General features: G+C 39.0%; 1 pseudogene; it reads right to left on the bottom strand.

The window, feature by feature from the left end:
• Positions 1-21: 21 nt before the first annotated feature.
• LOC128867278 (uncharacterized) lies at positions 22-22,657 on the bottom strand (annotated as a pseudogene).
• Between the last annotated feature and the right edge of the window lie 711 nt (positions 22,658-23,368).

The raw sequence follows: 23,368 nt of genomic DNA, 5'->3' as shown, positions 1-23,368 counted from the left end.
TGAAACAACATATCGCAAAATTTGTGGCGGAAAACTTTATTAGTGGAAAAAATCGTCCGAATGAATTGCAAATTCAAAGGTTGGTGAAAAGTTTCAAGAAACTGGCTCTGTCGAGGATAGAAAAAGTAGTTGCAGACCAAAAACTGGACGTTCAGTTGAGAATATTGCTTCTGTTGAACAACCTGCAACATCAATTTCTCAACGTTCTCAAGAAGTAGGTATTCAGTAATCGACTGTTTGGTGAATTTTTCCGGTAGACGTGCTCATGGTGGGCATTTAAATGATGTCATTCTTCTTTAATTAGAATAAAAATTGTTCAAACTGAAAGATCCTAGTTTTGTACAAGTTATACCCCGCAGTACCGCTGCATACATTTTTCATTTCGTGGTCATTTTCGAACCACTTTCGATCACCTTTGGCTTGACAAGTCTGAGATGTCATGCTTCAGCTTCATCTTTCACCAGCTTCTCTAAAAATAATTTTATTAACCTTTAGTTTGTGCATGGCAAGGATTTCTTCCGTATTCCTATGCCCTTGCAACGAAGCGAGATAGAGTAATTATCTCTTGGCAATAATCCAGCGCTGATTTAAAGCTGAATGTAAGCGAATCAAGTGCTTTTACTTCAGTATGAGTAGGGACTGTGCTGACTTTTTTCGTATATCCCCAACACAATCTCAGCTTTTTCGTAAACAAAACACTATAATAACACTGGTGACGTCAGCCAATCAGCTGATTCTTTCAAATTCGCTGAGAGCTGGTTAACAGTCTGTCCTTGGCCACAACTTCTGAATTATTTTCACCATGGCGAGTCGTGTCTCAGTAAATTGGAGACAATCACCTGTTTAGCTGACTTAATTATAGAATTTTAGTGCAATTTTTTTGTTTATAAACAGCATTTTCTTTTAATTCTATTATCTTCCTTGCTCACATTAACCTGACCGGAGTGCAAGTAAGGTTTTACTTAAGACAAATACCTAATCTACGATTATGTAAAATTACGCTCATTTTCGCATTTCAATTCATGATTCGCAAGTAACATAACAGGATCAGTTCTTCAGCTAACGTAGTTTTAGAGTTTTTACCTCTCTTTTATTTATTTCTCATTTTATTTATTTAACTACAAACATCTCTTTTCTTTCTTTCCTTTTTACGCGCCAATTATATATTTTTTTCTTTAACTTTGTCATTTACCAACCGATCGACTTCAACATACATGTTTTCGATACGTCAATTCAGTACAATTTCAACCACCGAAACGCTAGCTTTATTAAATGAATAATTAAAAAATGAATATTTATTCCCGAATCGCCGATTACCTCGCAAATATATAGATATATAGTAAAAAGAAAAAAGGCCAAACCAAAAGGTAGGTCTGGCATATAAATTATATTAAGTGAAACTCAAATCCGCCGCACTTTCAGATGTATGCCATTTTTGCTATTCGTTAAGAACTGGTTCCGATCCATTTGCAAGGGAATTTCGGTTAGTTGACAAGTAGTAAATTCAAAATTGCGCAGCAAATAGACTAAAGCGACACGCATCTGCATTTGGCCAAAGCGCATGCCAATGCAATTGCGCGGGCCATCGCCGAATGGTAGCCAATTGATGGAGTCCCGCGCTTGCATTTCCTCTGATGAAAAGCGATCGGGATCAAACTTCTCGGGCTCGGGATATATTTCTGGATTATGCTGCATGGCGAAGACTGGTATGAATACGGTCGTGTCCTTTTCGATCACATAATTGGGATGGTCAGGAACACATAATCATCTAGCGCCTTACGTTGCATGTGTGGCACAATTGGGTATTTTCGTAGTGTTTCTGCATAAAGAGCAGAAGTAGAAACGTTTATTATACAGGCAGAGTTTTTATAATTTTTGTTATATATTTACCTGCAATCACTTGTTTCAGGTAAGACATCGAGTTGATACATTCGTAAGTTAGCTCGTTGGCGTGCTTTTCTATTGTATTCACAATTTCCTCTCGCAGGCGCTGTTGTATTGCTTGGTTTTGTGCCAACTCATAAAACATAAAAGATAGAGTAGTAGATGATGTCTCAAAGCCAGCCACAAAAACACAAACGTCTGCGCCGTCATTTGCTCCACCGTCAGACCCTTTCCATCGGTTTTATCATCGAATTTTAACTTCCCCTTATTCAGTTCCATCAGGATGTTCAAAAAATCTTTGCGCTGCACATTATTCTTCTCCCTATAATCTACCGCTTCGCATACTAATATATCTTCAAAAAGAAATCGGTAATTTCATCTGGTATTAAACGTAAATGAAATATGCGCGCCAAATTTGGCATGACTTGAAGCAGTCCATTTACGAGGTTGGAATGACGGCGTTCGGTGAAAATGCGACGTCCCATTTTGCGAAAGATAGCATCAGGATTTTTCAAACTATTGCATTCAATGCCGAAGGCACAAGAGCCGATCACATCGGTGGTGAAACGCGCCTAATATCTTTGATCTCGATCACATTATTCCGCTCGAGCTCACTATTCATAATTTCCACGAATTGTTCAGCCACCTTCAGAATAGTGGGAAACATGAATCTCATTTGGCCGGAAGTGAAAGTAGGTGAGAGTTTATTGTGCATAACGCGCCATTTTTGGCCATCAAGCAAAAACAAATGCCCAGTAAGGGGATCATCTTTTTCATTGCTATACAAACCGCGATCAGTGAAATTACTAAAGTCCTTTATTAATATGTTTTTTGTCAACTCCAGTGTCAAAATAAAAACCGATGGAGTTTGGAAGAAATAAAATCCACAAAATGGGCCCGATCCCAAATGATGTTTGTAGATTCTTGTAAACACTTCTGCTATGCTATTTTTCGCCGGAATACATTTAGCATTACCGAAAATCCAATGTGGTGTTTCACAAGGAATACCCCTTCGCTGCCAATAAGTTAAATTGCGACGAGTAATATAAAAAGCGGCAGCAACAGTTACTGCGAGAATACTGAGTAGAACAGCGGTTACAGCCATTGCGGCGAAAGAGTTGATTGGAAATAACGGAACTGCCGATTGTTGCACTGTTGAGCACTAAACCCGAACTAACCACGAACGTTGCAATTATTGACTATAAATTGAATGATATTTATGTATTTTCTTGTAAAAATGACTAATAGACTACTCAGCAAATAAACATATGTATGTGTGTACGTATGTGGACTGTATTTAAAGAGCGAATATTTGTTTGAAACAACTTTCATGACACAGCAACTTTGTAGTCAGCTTTCTCCATATGATAAAATTACTATTACTTTTGTTTGTGCAAACTTATTCGTACTACTTACCACCCTGGTACTTTTTCGCCAAAAGAGGACCACTACTACACATGTGCGAATTGATTGCAACAGAGTAGCTTCTCGGTTTAATCTATAGTATTATTTTAAAACATGGCACACATATGTATGTATTCATGAACATAGTCCCAACGGTTGCTGCGAATTTTTTTCAGAATTTTGTTGTGATCGCAATAATCTTCTTCTTCTATCTTCTTCTATAGTATCTATAGTATTATTTTAAAACATGGCGCTTATTCTGACTAAACTACAACACGTACAGATATGAAATACATATATATCAAAAGAAAGGTTTTGATGAGCATATTTCCGGAAAATTATAAAAATTAAAATTGGTTAATTAGTTCATGAAATATTTGCGTGTAAAGTTATCAAAATTTTCATATTGATAACAGCGATGTCTATGCAAAGCGGGTTGACACACAAATATACGCACATATGTATATGAGTACGTTTGCTTTGTTTAGCTCTCTTTCTAATGAGCACAGCATTGTATACATTTGGATTCTCAATAATTGTTTTGTTTTGTTATCCTTACTAATAAATACATATGTATTCATGAACATAGTCCCAACGGTTGCTGCGAATTTTTTTCAAAATTTTGTTGTGATGGTATTGCCATGATGTGATATAAGATGACAATTTACTTGAAATTTGTCAGTTCACTTAAAACAACGGTAACAGTACAAGTTAGTAAGAGTTTTGGGCAGACGCAAAATATAATTTATTTTGAGAAAAAAGTACATACATACATATTTAATTTTAAAATAAGCCTAGAGGACGACCAAGAAGAGTTCGTAGAAGAGTTCCTACTTTAAGTGGAGGAATAGAGCAGGTAAGTAAGTGATAAATGTTTGAAACGTCACGTATTGGATATGATTGGTAGAAGCATCCACTTTTGTTTTCGTTCATATATGGTACAATTGATCTACAATATATAAACGTATGTACATATGTATTGAAAAATTTTGTGTCCGCTTGATCGTTTTTGCAAAGCTCAAAATTTTAAATAGTTTTCAAAAATGAAGAGAGAGAGACAAATTAGTTTTTTATTTGATACGCTTTTGGCTTTTGGATCCATCTACTTGCTGTAAACGCCCTTTTGGCATTTGGCACGCGATGTGTCGTACTAGAAAAGAGTACAAGTCTATCCTTCAAATAAGATAGAGTTTTAACAAAGTGGTTGCGCGCTGAAATCGGTTTTTGTTGAAAACTTACATCTCTTTGCTTCCGCTTCATATAATATATGTTTTAAACGATTTCATGTTTTTTAGGTCCGTATTCATGCAAGCACAAGTACATACAAAAAAGGTCTAGATCCAGCATTTAATGCAGAATATAGCACGCTTGGTGGTTTAACCTGTATATGTTTGCATTGCAATGCTAAACATTTTAAATGTGAAAAGGTAACTCTCCATTATTGAAAAACTTTGGTAAACTTGATAAAGAAAAATTTTTTATAGGGAAGAAATCAATTCCTTACATGCTGCCACGGTGGGAAAGTGCAGATACCGATACCTCGCGTACCTGATTTTTTGGAAAGGGTTTTTGAAAATAATTTGAACTCTTTCCGGTCCCATTACTTAGAGAATATAAGACAAATAAATAGCTCATTCGCTTTTGCATCTTTTGAAGCTAAAAATTGGCCCTTATTGTTTTCGGATACATGGATCAATTTACCATCGAGTGGGTCCTCTTCATGCTAATAATGATTCAAACTCATTATACGCACAGCTTTATATACTTGATACTGACCAAGCCACTGACATTCGACTACAAAGGAATGCAAATTGCGATAGTTCCTTGATGAAATGCCTACACGAGATGATATCAACCGTGAATCCCTTAGCCCGTCAGTATAAATTTATGGCACAAGTTGAACGCGAGGAGGAACAGAGGGCACGACAGGCAAATCGAGTTCCGCACAAAGTTAGCATGATTTTCTTCAGTAGTCATGCGAATCGGCATTATAATTTGCCTAACTGCTCAGAAATTGCAGCCGTTTTCACAACTGAGGATGGTGAACCACCGGCAAGCCGTGATTTAAGAGTATTTTCTCACAGCTCAGAAACACAGTATTGCACCACGATTTCAACTTTACATAGATTATGCGATCCCTTGGTTTACCCTCTTTTATTTCCCTATGGTGAGCCAGGATACGGCGAAGCACTACTACATGAGCAAGAATACAGAACAAGTCGCAGGTTCAGGGTCACACAGTTGCAATTCGTTGGATATCGAATGGCGATTCGAGAAGGTTTCAGCTTACTTCATGCTTCAGGTAAACTTTGGCAACAATATTTAGTTGATCAGTACGTTAGAATAGAGGGTGCAAGGTTGGCGTTTTTGCGTAATCACCAACATCAGCTTCGAGTTGAAACATATGCTGGCTTACACGATTATGTTATGCGTCAAGCAGAACTAGAAAATGCACGCCCTGGTCGCATTGTCGTTCTGCCTTCCAGTTTTCCAGGCTCACCTCGCAATATGAATATGCATTACCATGATGCCATGGCTATTGTTAGAAAACATGGAAAGCCGTCACTTTTCATAACTTTTACCTCTAATCCAAAATGGCCTGAGATAACTCAAAACATTGAACAGTATCAAGTACCGCAAATGCGTCCTGAGTTAATAGCGCGAGTTTTTAAGCAAAAACTAAAAGATCTTTTAAATGATATTTCAAAAAAGCATGTATTTGGAAGGGTGAAATATTTTCTATACGTAATAGAATTTCAAAAAAGAGGTCTACCGCATGCACATATTTTGGTTGCTCTTCATGATGCAGATGCCATTATTGATGCTTCTATTATAGACTTGGCTGTTTGTGCTGAAATTCCGAATAAAGAAACTGAGCCTGAACTTCATGAAATTGTTTTAAAATGTATGGTGCATGGTCCATGTGGCCCACTTAATCCTTCATCGCCTTGCATGTCTGAATCTGGAGAATGCACAAAAAAATATCCAAAACTATTTCAAGAAGTTACTTTGCAAGATGTCAATGGGTATCCCCAGTATCGTCGCCGCGATGACGGGAGCAAAGTTTTACAATAGTTCGAGTCAATCAAAACCAAATTGAATTAGATAATCGATGGATCGTACCATATAATAAATACTTAACAAAAAAATACGCCGCTCACATCAATGTTGAAATATGTTCTTCAATCAAAAGTGTTAAGTACCTACATAAATATATCTATAAAGGATATGATTGTGCAAGTATTCAGACCATTGAACAACCTGTTAGTAACTGCATTAATTTTGATGAGATAACAACTTTTGTAGATGCTAGGTATGTAAGCGCACCAGAAGCGTGTTGGAGACTTTTTGAATTTCCAATGCAGGAAAAATCACACACAGTAAAACCTCTTGCGGTACACCTTCCAAATTTACAAAATATTTACTTTCGTGAAGACAGTGCTATTATAGCAGAAGCGATTACGGAATTCCGAGACACTACACTTACTGCGTACTTTAAGCTGAATACAATAGATACTTTTGCTAATACATTGACTTACCAAGAAATTCCTGAACATTACACTTGGCAACAAGGCTCACGTTCGTGGCAGAGAAGAAAAAATTTAGCCAACGCAATAGGCAGAATTTATACGGTCGATCCAAAGGATCGACAACGATTTGCATTACGTTTACTGTTTCCATAAAGGGTCCTAAATCATACAATGATTTATTGACAGTTGGTAATGAGCTCCTCTCTTCTTTTTGGGAATCGGCCGTCAAACGAAAGCTATTAGTGGATAACTCGGAATGGGTTGCTGTTTTGACAGAAGTTTCTACCTTCAAAATGCCCTCACAGTTAAGACGTATTTTTGCCATGATTTGCGTGTTTGGAAAACCTACTTCGCCCCTTGAACTTTGGACAACATTTAAAGAATATTTTATTGAAGATTTTTTAAGAGATAATAATGTAGTAGAAAGTGAAATATTGGCGTTGCGGGAAATTATTCAAATTTTACTTTCCCACAATACATCTTTAAAACATTTTGGTTTGCCGGAAGTTTCTTTTGCAGACAACCTTACAACTTTAACAACTGACATTGAAGTCGATTTGAGATGCGCACAAACATTAAAAGATCAGCTTAATCGAGAACCAAAACACATTTTTGACGAAGTATGTACAATGCTAAATGATGAGGGCATATCTGTTAAAGCTGTTTTTATTGATGGACCTGGTGGCTCTGGAAAAACATTTCTATATAAAACTCTTACTCACTATATTCGTGGTATTGGAGAAACAGTGATTACCGTAGCTTGGACAGGTATAGCTTCAATTTTGTTGCCAGGCGGGCGAACTGCTCACAGCGTTTTTAAATTTCCCATACCGTTGACTGAATCGTCAGTTTCTTTGGTAAAACCAAACACTAAAGCTGGTCAGGCATTAAAGGCAGCAAAAGCTATTATTTAGGATGAAGCTAGCATGGTACCTGGCAGAGCTCTGTTGTGTTTAGATCGTCTTTTGCGCGATATTCACCAAAATGAGACGCCTTTTGGTGGGAAAATTATTATTCTGGGTGGAGACTTTAGGCAAGTTTTGCCTGTGGTACCGAGAAGTACGCGAACTGACATAGTTGATAATTGTTTAAAACGTTGCTCTTTGTGGAAATTTTTTAAATCATTTAAGCTCACAATCAATATGCGTAGTCAAGAACCCGACTATTGTAATTTTCTTTTGCGCATAGGACACGGCGAAGGGCAAGACAATGCATCAAGAATAAAAATTCCTGATCAAATTCTTTTAAAAAACGGAAACCTCATTGACTGGGTTTTCCAACCAAATAATGGAATAATAGAAATTGATAATTTAAAAGACCGAGCCATATTATGTCCAAAAAATGACCAATGTGCCATCATAAACTCGAGTATAGTCGATATGCTACCTGGTCAAGAGCGCACATATCTCAGCGCTGATACGATTGTTTCACAAGATTCACAAGATCAGGTAAGATTCCCTGTGGAATTTTTACACTCCCTCAATTTTAGTGGAACTCCGCCGCATAAGCTTCAATTGAAAATTGGAACAGTGATAATGTTGATTCGCAATTTAAGCCCAGCAGAAAGATTGGTGAATGGCACACGACTTATCGTAAAAGAAATGCATCCGAATTGTTTGCTCGCGGAAGTCTTATGCGGAGAGGCTCAGGGAAGGCGATTTCTATTGCCTCGTATAAATTTGCAGGCGAGCGAAACCACACTTCCCTTTACGTCGAAGCGTCGCCAATTTCCAATTATAATAGCCTTCGCCATAACTATAAATAAGGCCCAGGGGCAAACATTATCAAGGGTGGGGCTTCATTTAAAGGAGGATTGCTTTGCCCACGGCCAACTTTATGTTGCGTTAAGCCGGGTTAGATCCTGGGAAAATATACGCGTTCAAATGGGCAATAACGAAAACTTCACGTTGAATGTAGTTTATAATGAAGTAATTTAAAAAAGAAAATTACTCATTTAACTGAACAAAATTTTAAAAATGTTATAGGTATGCATAAGTTCTTACATAGGTGTTACATATGAATAAAAATATACACTTTTCTAATCATCATAACTTTTAATATATAAAAGTGTCACATATGATGTTTACTTTCCGTGGGAAAAAAGCCCACCCGATTTTCGGGGGTTACATACTAGTCTATAGTATTATTTTAAAACATGGCGCTTATTCTGACTAAACTACAACACGTACAGATATGAAATATATATCAAAAGAAAGGTTTTGATGAGCATATTTCCGGAAAATTATAAAAATTAAAATTGGTTAATTTGTTCATTAAATATTTGCGTGTAAAGTTATCAAAATTTTCATATTGATAACAGTGATGTCTATGCCCACAAATAGACACACAAATATACGCATATACATATATGAGTACGTTTGCTTTGTTTAGCTCTCTTTCTAATAACAGCGATGCAGAGAACGTTAAATATAGAGAATTCTCACGAGCTACGAATAGTGTGAATTGTCAAAAATGAAGTCTAACCGCCGCCGGGGTGTGGTGAAACTTTTAACAGAGCTGTTTTACAGCGATTTCTCCTTTAGCATATTGACCCTGCATAGTTTTTGGCTTCTGTAGGAAATCAAATTGACGAATAGCCGACGGCATTTTGCAAAGTATTTGCTTGTGCATTTTTATGTTCCCTTGATAAACGAAAATGTATTCAATTTGTATTTTCAAACAAAGGTGATGAAGAAAAAATTATTGAATATTTATTATATGCGCCAACATTTCAAATCAAAGTAACTTTAATATTTTGATTTAATTTACCTCTCACATTTTGGTTTGAAATTTTTTTTACCATTCTTCTTAACATTTTTTAAAACGTAAAGATCTGTGAAAAAAAAATTTTTACTTTTGCAAATCTGATTTAACTGAAAAAAAATTTAGTGATTTAACTGAAAAAAATTTTAAAAATGTTATATTCATAAATTCTTACATATTACATATGAATAAAAATATTTATATACTTTTCTAATCATCATAACTTTTACTATATAAAAAAATGTCACATATGCTGTTTACTTTCCGTGGGAAAAAAGCCCACCCGATTTTCGGGGGTTACATACTAGTTATGTTTATTTTTGGTTATCATTATTTACACTTTCTGCCGCTAAGGCTGCCTAGAGCGTATATTCTTACATGCAAACAACTTACGACAATTTTTTTATGTGAAAGAAAATGGTCCCTTCAGTAAAAAAAATGTCGAAAATCAACGGTATTTTGTAGCCACTTGCAATTTGAACTTTATTATACCAAAATTCAATGTGCACTAAAGCTGCATACCAAAAATTGTTCTAAAAATTCTGATTAAAAAGTTTGAAATGTTGGTGAAAATCTACAGAATATTTATTCATAATTTTTTGAAATTGATTTTTCGGTATTATTTATATTTACATATTTGTTTCTTTACTTACATTGAAATGAGTGAACACTTTATTTTATATTCGAAAAATTTTTGTATTGAAAAAAGAAATAAAAAAAAGAAATAAAATATGCGCTTTCTCGTTTTCCCATTATCGCAAAATACCTATTGTGAAATATAGAGCACTTTACACAAAATCGTAACTGTATTAAATAACGTGTCAGTGACTGTACATATTTGTTGCTGTATAATGAGTTAAACTTTTTTAAAAAATGAATATATACTAAATAAACAAAAGTAAAACAGCAGGTCAAAAGGTTGCACACCTAATTTATGGTTCAGGACGGGTAAAGTCTTCGTTAGATGTTTGGCCGAGCTCCGCTCCCTATTTGCAACTTGATATTGATTCACAAATGGAGGGGCCTACAGTTTTATGCCGCCCCCGAAAGTCAGATAGCTGTTTAGAGCAGCTTTAGAGCCCGAGCCCTACCGATTGGTAGACACGCACACATCGTTTGGTTTTTTCCTCGAGTTCCTTCTGTGAGCAGAGCTTGTTCCGAACCATGAAAAAAGGGGTCGAGCAGAGAACAAATAACACTTTCTAGTGCTCCGTCGAAATAATCCTTTTGTTGTTCGTTAATTCACTTGATGCGTATTATTTCGGTACTAGAGGATTTTTCTATGTGTATATTATTAACTACTTGCTTTCGAGTTGTTGGTATGTGTGCATGTATGCATATTTGTTTTAAAAATGGTTTCTGATAATAACATAAATTATAATGCAATTTTTATTGATCTAACGCAATTTAAATTACTTATCGCTCACCTCTTTCTGGGCAAATTATCTTACGCAATAGATAAGACCTGTAGCCTATGGCCTATGGCCGAAAACTGTTTTATTGCAGTATTGATTATTTTCATATTTGAGCACTTAATTTTCGACTGACGAAATACGCAATATAGATTAAAGTTACGTATATGTAAGAGGCCTCTTTATTGATGAAATTTTGGAATGATGTAGGTTTGGAAGGATTTGCCCGTTTCTACCTAAACACTGTTGCCCTTTTCTGCTAGTACTAGTGCTTAAACTACTCGGTACAAAAAAATGATTTTATTTGTTTGCGTAAAGGTACTTCTGCTTCGCATGAAGAGATAGAGAGGGAAAAGTGTAATAAGGTGGAAATATGCTATGAATAAATACGAGGTGGACTCACTGACTCATTGGGCTTGTATGGCATAAATGGAAAAACTTTTTACGCAAACAGGAAATATGAGTAAAATTAGTATAATGTATAGCAAATTGCAGGTTTGTAAAAAACTGTACCGAAAGCTAGTTCGAGCTCCAGTGGGTATCATCATGAAGCTGGGAGTATGAGGAACAAAAAAGGAACAGAATTTTCGAAATTTTGCTGAAATTTTATCTGAAAGCTTTAAAACAGATTTCAAAACCATCAAAAATCGGAGTGGCGCGACCTGTTTTTTGATTATATTGGCTATCAAGTTTTATTAATTTTTTTTTTGCTCCCCGAATGCCACTGTCCAATTCCTACATCGAATAGCTTGCTGCCTCCGAAAATCGGGTTTATTTCTTTCACGCACAAATTTTCAAGTTATGGGAAAGAATACTATTGAATGAACAAGTTTTAAAAATATTATTGTATATAAGCAGATAGGTAGGGTGATTGTCGTAGCGACACAATTCGACCTTTCCCAGGTCCATTGTGATACCAATGGAGCTTATCCTTACCCACGTGTTCCTTTTCAAACCATCCGGTAGCTTTAATAAACGAGCAGAGCTTCGTTAGTCGTAAATGCGCTGTGTCCGCTACATCGGTTGAAAATGCCGTATCAAGAGTGCGCAGCCTCCTCATAGCTAAGCTTTCACACTCACATAAAAGGTGTCTAACTGTTTCCTCTTCTTCTGTATTTAGACAGCTTCTACAGAAATCGAAGTAAGGTAGTCCTAACCTTCTAGCGTGGCTGTCTATTACACAATGACCTGTTAATACACCTATCATTTTTCTTATAGCTTCTCTGTTAAATCTTAACAAAATTTTCGATCGACCGCTGTTCCATTTCGGTCATGTCTATCTGCTTAGTTCGCATGTTGTGGGGTTTTGCCAGCTTGTATTTACCTATTCGACCAAGTTCATCCGTCTTGCAGTTTCCTGCTATATTCCTGTCGCCTGGCACCCAAATAAGGTGCACAATAGCACTTATTTACGTCATTTAGAAGTTTAAAACATTCTAAGACTGTTTTTGACGGATGTGTTTTAGATTCAAGCGCTTTTATTGCCGCTTGACTGTCCGAGTATATGAAGACTTCATTTGTGCCTTGTCATGTCGGTCTCCTTGCCGCGGGGATGAGGCTTAAGTGGCGAGTTAACCCCATTCTATGGAGATTAACTTACCACGAACTAAGAGGGCAGCTCCATATAGGAATTGGGTATCCACTCAACCGCGGAACGGCGGAATTGGTGGCCACCCAAGTACTATGTGGAGAGTACCGTACCGACAACCTGGCAGGAGGTATAAAATGCATTTCATCGCAATGTGGAGGTTAACAAAGGATCTCTCTGCACGAGGTAACCCACTTTCGGGAAATCCTCCCGTCGAGCAATCGTCGGCTCGGGCATCGGATGTGCAGGCCCGAACCCCACATTCCCCTATGACCGGAACTGACACCCAGGGTTCCGGAGGAAGCGCACTACTAGTGGTGAAACATGGCACATTGGCTATGCCAATGGAGAGCCGAGTGAGTGTGAGCGATATACCGCCGTCGAAACGATCTGAAGCAACTGAACAAGTTGTGGAGGATGTGGAGATGGCGGACAATCTCTCAGTAAACTCAGACGGATCTCTGGTACCGAGTAAGTCTTTGACAACGGTTAAACCTGTTGTGAATCAGGTAAGTACCGGTAAAAAGACCGAAGTTATTGGAGAGTCGAACGCAGGTGTTGGTCTAACCGCAAGGCAGATCAAACGAAGAAGACAGAAGGCGAGGCAAGCCGAAGCACTAGCTAAGGCAAGGACTCAAGCTCCGTCAACTTCGACACCTGTAACGGAAACGGGAAAGCGTGGCAGAACAGAGGATTCCTCTGTAGCGCTGCGCTCTTCCGAAAACGAAACGGGGTCTGTGCCAACGACCGGGAAGAGGAGAAAGGCAAAGAAGAGGAAAGTCGAGAGACGGAATTCGGAAATGCCTGCATCCTCGACCCAATCCAAGGCAGACAAACCTTTGCCTGACAAGGCAGAGGCTAAGGGACCTCAAATGTCGAATGACACTCTTCCGTCAACGTCTGGCGAATCATTCGCGAGAATGGCAGCAAAGGCAATGACGGTGGAGATGCATACCGACAAACAAGATGGTCTACTGTCCAAAGGGCAACAAGACTATATTGACAGCTATCTTTGGAAAGCTATCGGTGAGTCGAAAGACGCGCCGACTTTCGAGGGGAAAAGCGTGGTGGACGGTATCGTAAAGGTGCACTGTTCCAATGTTTTTTTCCCGAGAATGGCTAGAAAAAGCGATAGCAAAGATTCCAGCCTGCGAAAACAGCAAGTTTATTCTTGTTGAGAGTAGCAAAGAAAGGCTGGTACGAGCGAGTGTCTGGATTCCGGGTCCTTCCTGTAATTCAGCAGAACTCCTCAAACGCATCCGTGTTCAGAATAAGGATCTTGACACGACTCTCTGAAGAGTATATTCGTGCACCAGGCAGAAATCCGCTACCACTTCAGAGGCGGGTTCCCACCTGGTACTGGGTATCGATCTTGGGTCCCTCAAAGGTTCTTAAGTCGAAGTACGGGTGCCGTCCTCACCTACATCTGGGGCGGATCCAGTTCCGCGTCCAGGATAAGGTGGAGGACAAAGCGTAAATATACTCAGTCTCATAACTGAAGTAATATTTACACAGATAAATCTGCAGCATAGCACAGCGTCTACGGCTCTCTTGTGCCGTAGGCATGCAAAACTGCAAACAAACCCACACATAATACTTATACAAGAACCATGGGTATGTCACAAGCGTATCTGTGGTCTAAGTGATATGTCGTGGGGACAAATACTTCATTGTGAAGGGAATGTGAGACCGCGAGCATGTATTATCATGCCGAGGTTGATCGAACACACGATGTTAAAAGAGCTATGCTCCGGAGATATCGTTGCTGCAAAAATAAAGTACTTGAAAAGTGGGAACAGTGTCGAAGCTATCATAGCTTCGGCCTACCTACCCTACGACTCTTTACACCCACCTCCTTCGAGGGAGCTAAGAGAAGTGGTCAAGTACGCAGAATCCATTAATCTGGGGCTAATAGTGGGCTGTGATGCAAATTCACAGAACATTGTGTGGGGAAGCAGCAAATGCAACCGCAGAGGTCTCAAGTTACTGGATTTTATCCTGTCATCCGACTTGGTCATTCAAAACACTGGTAACAAATCAACTTTTGTGACCAGAAGGAGACAAGAGGTGATTGATTTAACACTTACCAATAGGTCAGTTGGAAATGAAATCAACCGATGGCGAGTTTTGGAAGAGGACTCTCTTTCTGATCATCGTCTTATCGAATTCCGACTGGGAATTGACACAATATCAATACCTTCCGGTAGGAATCCTCGAAATGTGGACTGGGACAGGTATGGTGAGCTTGTAACAGAGCGATTACCAAACCTGAAAAAACTCAAATCAGCAGAAATGATTGAAGATGCTACTAAGAAATTATTGCTTTGAGGAACTGTGTCCACTCAGGCAAAGCAGACAGGGGAAAGCGGTTCCTTGGTGGAACCCAGAACTGTCGAAGGTTCGTGTACGGTCCAGGAAACTTCTTAATAAGGCCTTGAAGACCAAAACAGAAGAGGACTGGGCCAATCATCGACTTACACAGAGAGAATATAAGAAAAAAGTACGGCAAGCCAAACTTGAATCCTATAGAAATTTCTGCAGTAACGTCGAAGAAATGAGGGAAACAGCGAGACTTTGTAAGGTCCTTCATTTAGACCGCTCAGTAAGGCTGGATTCCATTCGAAAACCTGATGGTTCATACACCATTTCCAAATCGGAAACGTTTAATGCTCTACTCGAAACCCATTTTCCGGGTAGTAGAACTCTCTCTGAAGCTGAGAGTGGCATGAACAATGACGGTGGCAACGGTGGAACCTCTAGGTACAGCTGGTATATTGCTAGTCGGATAGTGACAAAGGAATCGATAAGGTTTTCCTTATCTTCCTTTGAGAACTTTAAGTCCCCTGGACCTGACGGAATATATCCAGCAATGCTTAAAAAAGAAGGAGACAGACTGATTGAGGCCCTGAAAAGGATCTTCACAGCCTGTCTTGCATTTGGTTATATACCATCCCAATGGCGACGCGTAAGAGTAGTATTTATTCCGAAACCAGGAAAAGATGACTATTCCCTAGCAAAAAGTTTTAGACCAATCAGTTTGACATCGTTCATGTTGAAAAGTCTGGAACGAGTGGTGGAGAAACATATTCGAGTGGGGGTATTGCCGAGAAGTCCACTTAGTAGAAAGCAACACGCTTACCAGAGTGGAAAATCATGTGAATCAGCCTTACACGATCTTGTTAGCAAGATTGAAGCTGGGCTGGAAGCTGACGAATACACAATGGGCGTGTTCGTGGACATTGAGGGGGCTTTTGATAATGCCACTTTCGGCTCGATATGTTCTTCTGCCGAACGGCACGGAGTTAATCAAGCCATTATAAAATGGATATACTCCATGCTCTCTGAGAGGCTGTTAACCGCTGGTGGGAGCGACGACGAGCAAATCACAGTCAGGGCCAAGCAAGGATGTCCCCAAAGGGGTGTTCTTTCTCCGCTGCTGTGGTGCTTCGTCGTAGACTCCCTATTAGCGGAGATGCAGGAACTCGGCTTTCACGTCCAAGCATATGCGGACGACGTCTGTGCGCTAACATCGGATATATCCTTAAGGAGGCTTTGCACGAAAGTGCAGAGGATCCTTGACAAAATCGATGATTGGTGCATGAGACAAGGTCTTTCCGTTAATCCGAACAAAACAACCATAGTCTTGTTTACGAGAAAACGGAAATTGGATGGACTCAGTCTTCCAACACTGAAAGGTGTGACACTTGGTCTTTCCAACGAAGTTAAATATCTAGGAGTAAACTTGGATAAGAAGCTGACCTGGGAGACACACGTTTCACTGAAGGTGAATCGTGCACTGAAGATTTTTCAGCAATGCCGTAGAGCCTTTGGCAAAACTTGGGGTCTGAAACCTGCTGTGGTCCTATGGATATACACGGCACTTATCAGACCAATCATCACTTACGCTTCTGTGGTCTGGTGGCGACGGAGCATGGTTAAGTCCACAATCCGGGAACTATACAGGCTGCAAAGAAGTGTATGTTTATGCATCACGGGTGCCATGAGTACAACCTCTGGTGATGCCCTAAATGCTATGCTTGATTTGCTCCCCCTGGATCTTAAGATACAACAGGAAGCAATGTGTAGACTCCATAAATATGGTTTCTGGCACGAAGATGGAACTTCGGGACACAGAGAAATCTTTAAGTTGCTATCGGAGCAGTATCCACTGTTTTTGGCACCTAAAGATGGCCTGATACCCATAGTTTCATTCGGAAGGAAATTTGATGTCAGATTTCCATTGCGTGAGCAATGGAGCAATCCAGAATGCATGCAGGGAGGTTTGACGTATATTTTCTTTACAGATGGGTCCAAGACTGAAATAGGGTCTGGAGCCGGATGGTACTTAAACGATAGTAATAAGTATCACTATGCTATGGGGGGAATGGCAACTGTTTTCCAAACAGAAGTTTTTGCCATCCTAAAAGTAGCCGAATGGATAATCGAGAGGAGATGGAGCGGGAAACAGATTGGAGTTTTCAGTGACAGCCAGGCTGCATTGAAGGCCCTGGAGAACGCGAAGCAAACCTCAAAGATTGTTCAAGAATGTAAGAAGAAGCTTAATTCTGTCGCAAGACAAAACAGGCTTGTACTTATATGGGTTCCGGGACACTCCGGTGTTCAAGGAAACGAAATTGCCGACGAATTGGCCAACCGTGGATCAGCGGTGCCCCCACAGGGGCCTGAGCCAATAATCGGAATCAGTCCCGCAGGAATCAAGAATTGGATCAACGATTATGTAGGCAATCTACTTAAAGAGCGATGGTCCGGTCTAGAACGCTGCAGAACTGCAAAGTGTTTTGTGACAAGTCCGAACAGAAAACTGTCAAACTTTCTACTAAAACTTAGAAGGAAAGGCATTCGGTTGATGGTCGGCATCATTACAGGACACAACCCATGGGGTCAGCATATGACCACCATTGGAATCATCGAGGACCCGGTATGCCTGTCATGCTTGGAGGAGGCGGATAGCACTGAGCACTTTCTCTGTGAGTGTCCTGCCTTTGCTAGAGCGCGACTACGAGTATTGGGTTCCGATGTCATGAGAATGAGTAATATTCGTTCTCTAAAACTGGAGGATATTTACAGATTTATCAAAGAATCTGGAAAATTCTCATAGGACTAACTATCTCTATCTCTGTCTCTATTATTTCCTATCTCTTTCTCTGATACTTTTCTCCCTCCCTCCTTGACTATCTACCCCCTTTCCAGAGCTTTAAATACAATGGGCTTTTTAGCCTGAGTGTTTTAGGAGCCACCAAATCTCCTGGTGCTCCTTGGCTCGACCTTTTCAAATTCATTCAAATTCAATTCCCTCTTTTATGGCAGTGACTTTCGCCTGAAATACACTGCAATGATCAGGTAGGCGAAACGATTGGCATACTCCGAGCTTATCGGAGTAAATCCCTCCACCTACTTTGTGGTCTAGTTTCTAGCCATCTGTATAGATGTTTATTTCATTTTTCTTAACAATAAGCCCGTTACCCCATTCCTCTTTGGAAGGAAATACTATGACGAAGGATTTATTTAAGTTGATATCCTTGGTCTTACAGAAATTCGTTGTGCCAGGAATGCAGGGGAATTTTTCTAAAATGGAAGAGTGTCCTCTCTGGTTCGTTCTGAGTAGGCCGATTTCTCTTAGTCTGAGAGCTGCTTTGGCAGCTGTTTGCTTACCGAATTGCTCTATTTGTAAAAGGTTAAGCATTTGTAAGGTTAAAGGCGGCCGCCGTAGCCGAATGGGTTGGTGCGTGATTACCATTCGGAATTCACAGAGAGGTCGTTGGTTCGAATCTCGGTGAAAGCAAAAGTAATAAAAACATTTTTCTAATAGCGGTCGCCCCTCGGCAGGCAATGGCAAACCTCCGAGTGTAATTCTGCCATGAAAAAGCTCCTCATAAAAATATATATCAACCAGAGCCCCAGAGATCCCGAAGTCAGTCACTGCCTTTATTATGGTATTCGGTAGGACGTTGTTGGACGCGCCCTCGATATCAAGGAACGCTACAGTGTGAATTCTTTATTATAAATTGACTTCTCGATTTCTGTAACAAGTGAGTTAAGTGCTGTTTCAGTAGATTTCCCTTTACAGTACGCATGTTGTGAGATACTAAACTTGTTAGGGTTGATGTTAGCCTTAATATGATCTTCTATTATTCTTTCTAATGTTTTTAGCACACAAAAAGAGGATAGGTTAATTAGCTTACACCTTTGGGTGTTTTGTGGGAACTTTATGTAAGCAAACGTCAGCATTTATATCGCCATATGTTGCCAGTTTTGTGCAAATCATGATGCATTCCATAGAGGCCTTTACTTCCAAGAGCATATATGTTAAGAATGGGATGGTGGAACCCTTTGTCTTTAAAATAATGCAACTTTCAAGTCTTCTTGGGCTGTCACAGATATAATAGAAGTTTTATACTCTGGAAGAGCATCATTGGATTCAGCAGGAAAATACAATAGTTAGAAGACTAAGTAAATATTTAATAAAAACATGTCTCCCCAAATACATTTTGATAACTTTTTTATTCATATTGATTCACAAATATTACTTTTAAAATACAAAAGTAAGGCTTACAAAATTCTTTAAAAATGGTTTTGTTCATCAACCAAAAAGCTTATATTTAACAAAAAACTTTTAAAAATTCATATCCCATATACGGATTCGCGTCTAAGAAATGGAAGGTACGAAAACTGTCCCTTCTAATGGAAGAAAATAAACAAGCTCAAACAAAGTCTTAGATTTCGCAAATCTACTGGGAGTCGGAGATTTCAAAAAGCAATAAATATCTTAACAATCTACACCTAACTCACATTCGCAATTAAAATTTTGTACTCGCAATTTCACGTGGACTCTATATATACATTTACATCTCCGTACAGGCATAAGGAAGTCACATTCAGTCTATGATAAATAAGCTCATTTTGGTCAAAAAACCTATTTTAAGAAAAATATAAAACTACTTTTCCAAAGACGTTATTAAGTATCTTGACTTACAGACTATAAACTACACTAAAATTACATTAATTTTATACTCGCACTAAATACGCTCCACCTTTAAGAACGTATCCCCTCTCAAATTGATTGAAGTACTCTTCGTCAGTTCACTCACAGAAAAGGTAAAATTCTTCAACAGATACACTAATGCAGTCCGCATCTCCATCTCCGCAAATCGAAAGCCGATGCACTTGCGCGGCCCATCGCCAAATGGTAGCCACTCAATCCGCTCACGCATCTTTACGTTTTCCGGCGTGAAGCGTTCTGGATCGAATTTCTCGGGATCGGGATAAATTTCAGGATCATAATGTATGCCAATAACGGGTATTGTAACCAAAACGCCTGCTGGCATGACATACTCGGGATGATCCGGCACGGGGTAGTCGAGCAACGCTTGGCGCACCAGATGAGGCAATACTGGATACTTACGCAAGGTTTCTATGGAAAACATACATTGCCACAATTGTATTGTATATTAATGACGCAAAGACACACTTACCTGATAACACCTGCTTCATGTATTGCATCTCATTCAGACACTCATAGGTGAGTTCGTTGTCGTGTTTACACAATGTCTCAATAATCTCACAGCGTAGACGTTCCTGAATCTCCGATTGCCTAGCCAGTTCGTACAATGCACCAGAGAGCGTCGATGATGACTTCTCGGAACCTGCAGCAAAGAAGAAAAACGCTTGCGCTGTCATCTCCTCTACAGTCAGACCCTTAAATTCATCATTTTCATCATACCTTAATTTCTTACTCTTATTCAACTCCATCATCAGATTCATCAAGTCGTTGCCACGTACATTATGTTTCTCTCGATATTCCATATTCTCCCGCACCAGTCGCACAAAGAAATTTGCTATATCCTCATGAATTACAGCCATGCGCAGCTTGCGCGCCAATTTGGGAAAACCCTCTATAAGGCCAGACACTAACGGACTATGACGGCGATCGGTGAAGATGCGACGTCCAATAGCGCGACACTCAGCATTCGGATTCTTAAGGCTGTTGCATTCAATACCCAAAGCGCACTTGCCAATCACATCGGTGGCGTAGCGACCCATCAGCTCTTTCACTTCCACATTAACGTTGCGCTGCACCAACGCATCAAGTGTTTGAACCAATTGCTGCGCCCCGTTGCACATCAACGGAAACATACCACGCACTTTATACTCGGAGAAAGTCGGCGAGAGTTTGCCATGCAAAACATGCCACTTCGAACTGTCAACGAAGAACAAATGACCAGTGAGCGGGTCATCCTGCTCATTATAGAATAGACCTCGATCGCTGAAGTTCGAAAAATCTTTCATTAATATATTCTTCACAAGTCCCATATCCAAAATCATGGCAGCGGGGCGTTGAAAGAAATAGTAGCCACAGAAGGGGCCGGTGCCCTTGTAGCGCTGATACATAGAGCGCAGAATCTCGGAGAAGCCGTATGATTTACATAAACCATAAAAACTGCCATACAAATAGCTGGGCGTGTCGTGTGGTATGCCGCGTTCTCGCCAGTAGTTCATGCGACGCCAAAACAAATATGCGACAGCCGTGAATAAAACAACAATGCAAGTAATTAGTACGTGTAGAAGTGTCAAAGACATTGTGAAATTCAATACAATCAATGTGTCCACGATTTCTTGATTTTATTTTTTTATTTTTTTTCTTTCAAGTAAATTTGCAACTATAATTAGATATAAACAGCACAAGCCTTGCTTAAAAACTGACTGCTCTAAAAGCCTTCCAGCTCGTTTATATAACGTTTGGGAAAACGCGCTCCGAAATAAGTAAACACATGCCGCCACTTATGGGTAGAGCGCTACTATTTTGATTAGTAATCGGAGGCGCACCCGAACTGCTTCGAAAGATAGGCAGACGTCTGAATGATTCGACTAGGCAAGAAGCGAAACGACGTAGTTTGTGGAAACGAATATCAAGTTTTAAAAGTGCTATAAAAATTAATTATGTATGTATAGGTATGTCAGTACAGTCGCCGCTCAGTTAGTTGAACACTCGCTTAAATGAGCAATTGCAGTAGATGGTATATCAACGACTGTATGGAAAATGCTGCTGGAGTGACAGGTAACGTTTAACAGCCTATAGTGGGAGCGAAGTTCAAGCTGTGATATTTCCTGATGTAGACAATATGAAAAGTTTTTTATACTATACCGACTGTCCGTCCCAATTTTCGATTATTTTATGACTGCGCCAGGCTAAGACAAAATCCTTCACAAAGCAGTCGATAATCTCTAATGTAGCCATTAAATACCGCATATCTCTTAACGAGAAGGCTGAGTAATTTCACTCAAAGCTGGGTTCCTGATCATTACGACATTGAGAGGCCTTACGAGGTCGATGACGATGCATTTGATGAATGCACAGACCATGACATACCCATACCCTTATAGACTTTTAAGCTACTTATTTTTGAGAAAATTGCTGAAGCAGCGAATAGAAAATGATGCAATGAACCCACCTGAAGATATCGCCCTATAACAATAGCAATTTTTTCATTTGTTGTGTGATTATTAAGCCAGCCTTGAGCTGACAAACTAAAAATATGGGCAGTAAATATAAAAACAAAACTAAAACCTATAGATCGAAAATATTTATACAAATTGGTTCGAAAACATTGTGGCCTTCATATATTGGCCTGTTAATTTTTTTTAATAATTAGGTCCCAAAATATTTCTTCCGAAAAGGCTGGTCAAGGAAGGCGCTTTGATTATGAAAACAAATCATTTATTCGCACGCCAGAAACCCAGCAACTAAAAACTAAATAAGTAATAATAAAACTTACAAAGAAGTAAACACATTTCTTGTCTGAATTAGTTCACATAATCGAGGGATTACTGTATTTGTTTTTCAACTGTCAACTTTTGCAACAAGCAGCATTCATAAGATTAATAGCATATAAGATTAATTACCAGAGAAAATTATTCAATATTAAATACACCCAACCAACTCTCTTTTTACGCGGTAAGTACGTTCCTTAGAAAGGCGTGAAAAAAAATTGTTTAAAAAATGCATGCGACTTTTGGTAGATTTGGAGATATGTTCCACAACTTTAAGAAATCTTGTAAGATGAAAAAACTTTAAATGTTCCCAAAAAACCGTGCAAAAGAAGTAATAATGAAATCCATATCACATTAGTATTTATAAAACAAAGCCAAATATCTTTTATTAGGAAAATCTTAAAATTAGTTCACAGTGAAAACGCAATCCAAAAGTACAAAACAAATAAAACTTCAAATTGTCTCTTTTTATTCAGTAAAAAAACGATTCCAAAACAAAATTGGATAATTAATTTTGCACGTAAAAAATTTTTTAATGAGTCGTATTATTTCAAAATCTTTTAAAATAAAACCGTGTAAAAAGAGAGTTGGGTGTAGTTGTTGTTGCTAGTTTGCTTTATGGTGAAATTCTCGCGCTTAGTAAACTTGTTTTATACCCAAGCCTTATCAGTTGGTGGAGAGCCAGCGGCGGGTCATTGCTATGCGTCGCGCATCTGTTGATTAATCGGCATCTGTGATATTCAGCAATGGAACTTTTTACAACTAGAAATAAGCAGTGAATATCTTGTGAGAAATATTTTTTAGTGGTCTAAATGTTTGCCTTCTGCTTCGATACACAATTTTGCACGCTATGCAAATTATCGTCGTTTTAGGAAAGAAATGTTTTTAGGGTGGAGGGGATCGGTAGATTCACTGTGTTTTAGCAATTGCTAATAATCAAAGGGTATCAAATCAGCAAACTTCGAATCAGGTGCAACGAAATGATACCTGTACATCTT

This window comes from Anastrepha ludens, chromosome 6 (assembly GCF_028408465.1).
Source record: "Anastrepha ludens isolate Willacy chromosome 6, idAnaLude1.1, whole genome shotgun sequence".
NCBI classification, from domain to species: Eukaryota; Metazoa; Arthropoda; class Insecta; order Diptera; family Tephritidae; genus Anastrepha; species Anastrepha ludens.
Note: the sequence above shows the minus strand (reverse complement) of the source record. Positions and strands in the feature narration are given on the sequence as shown.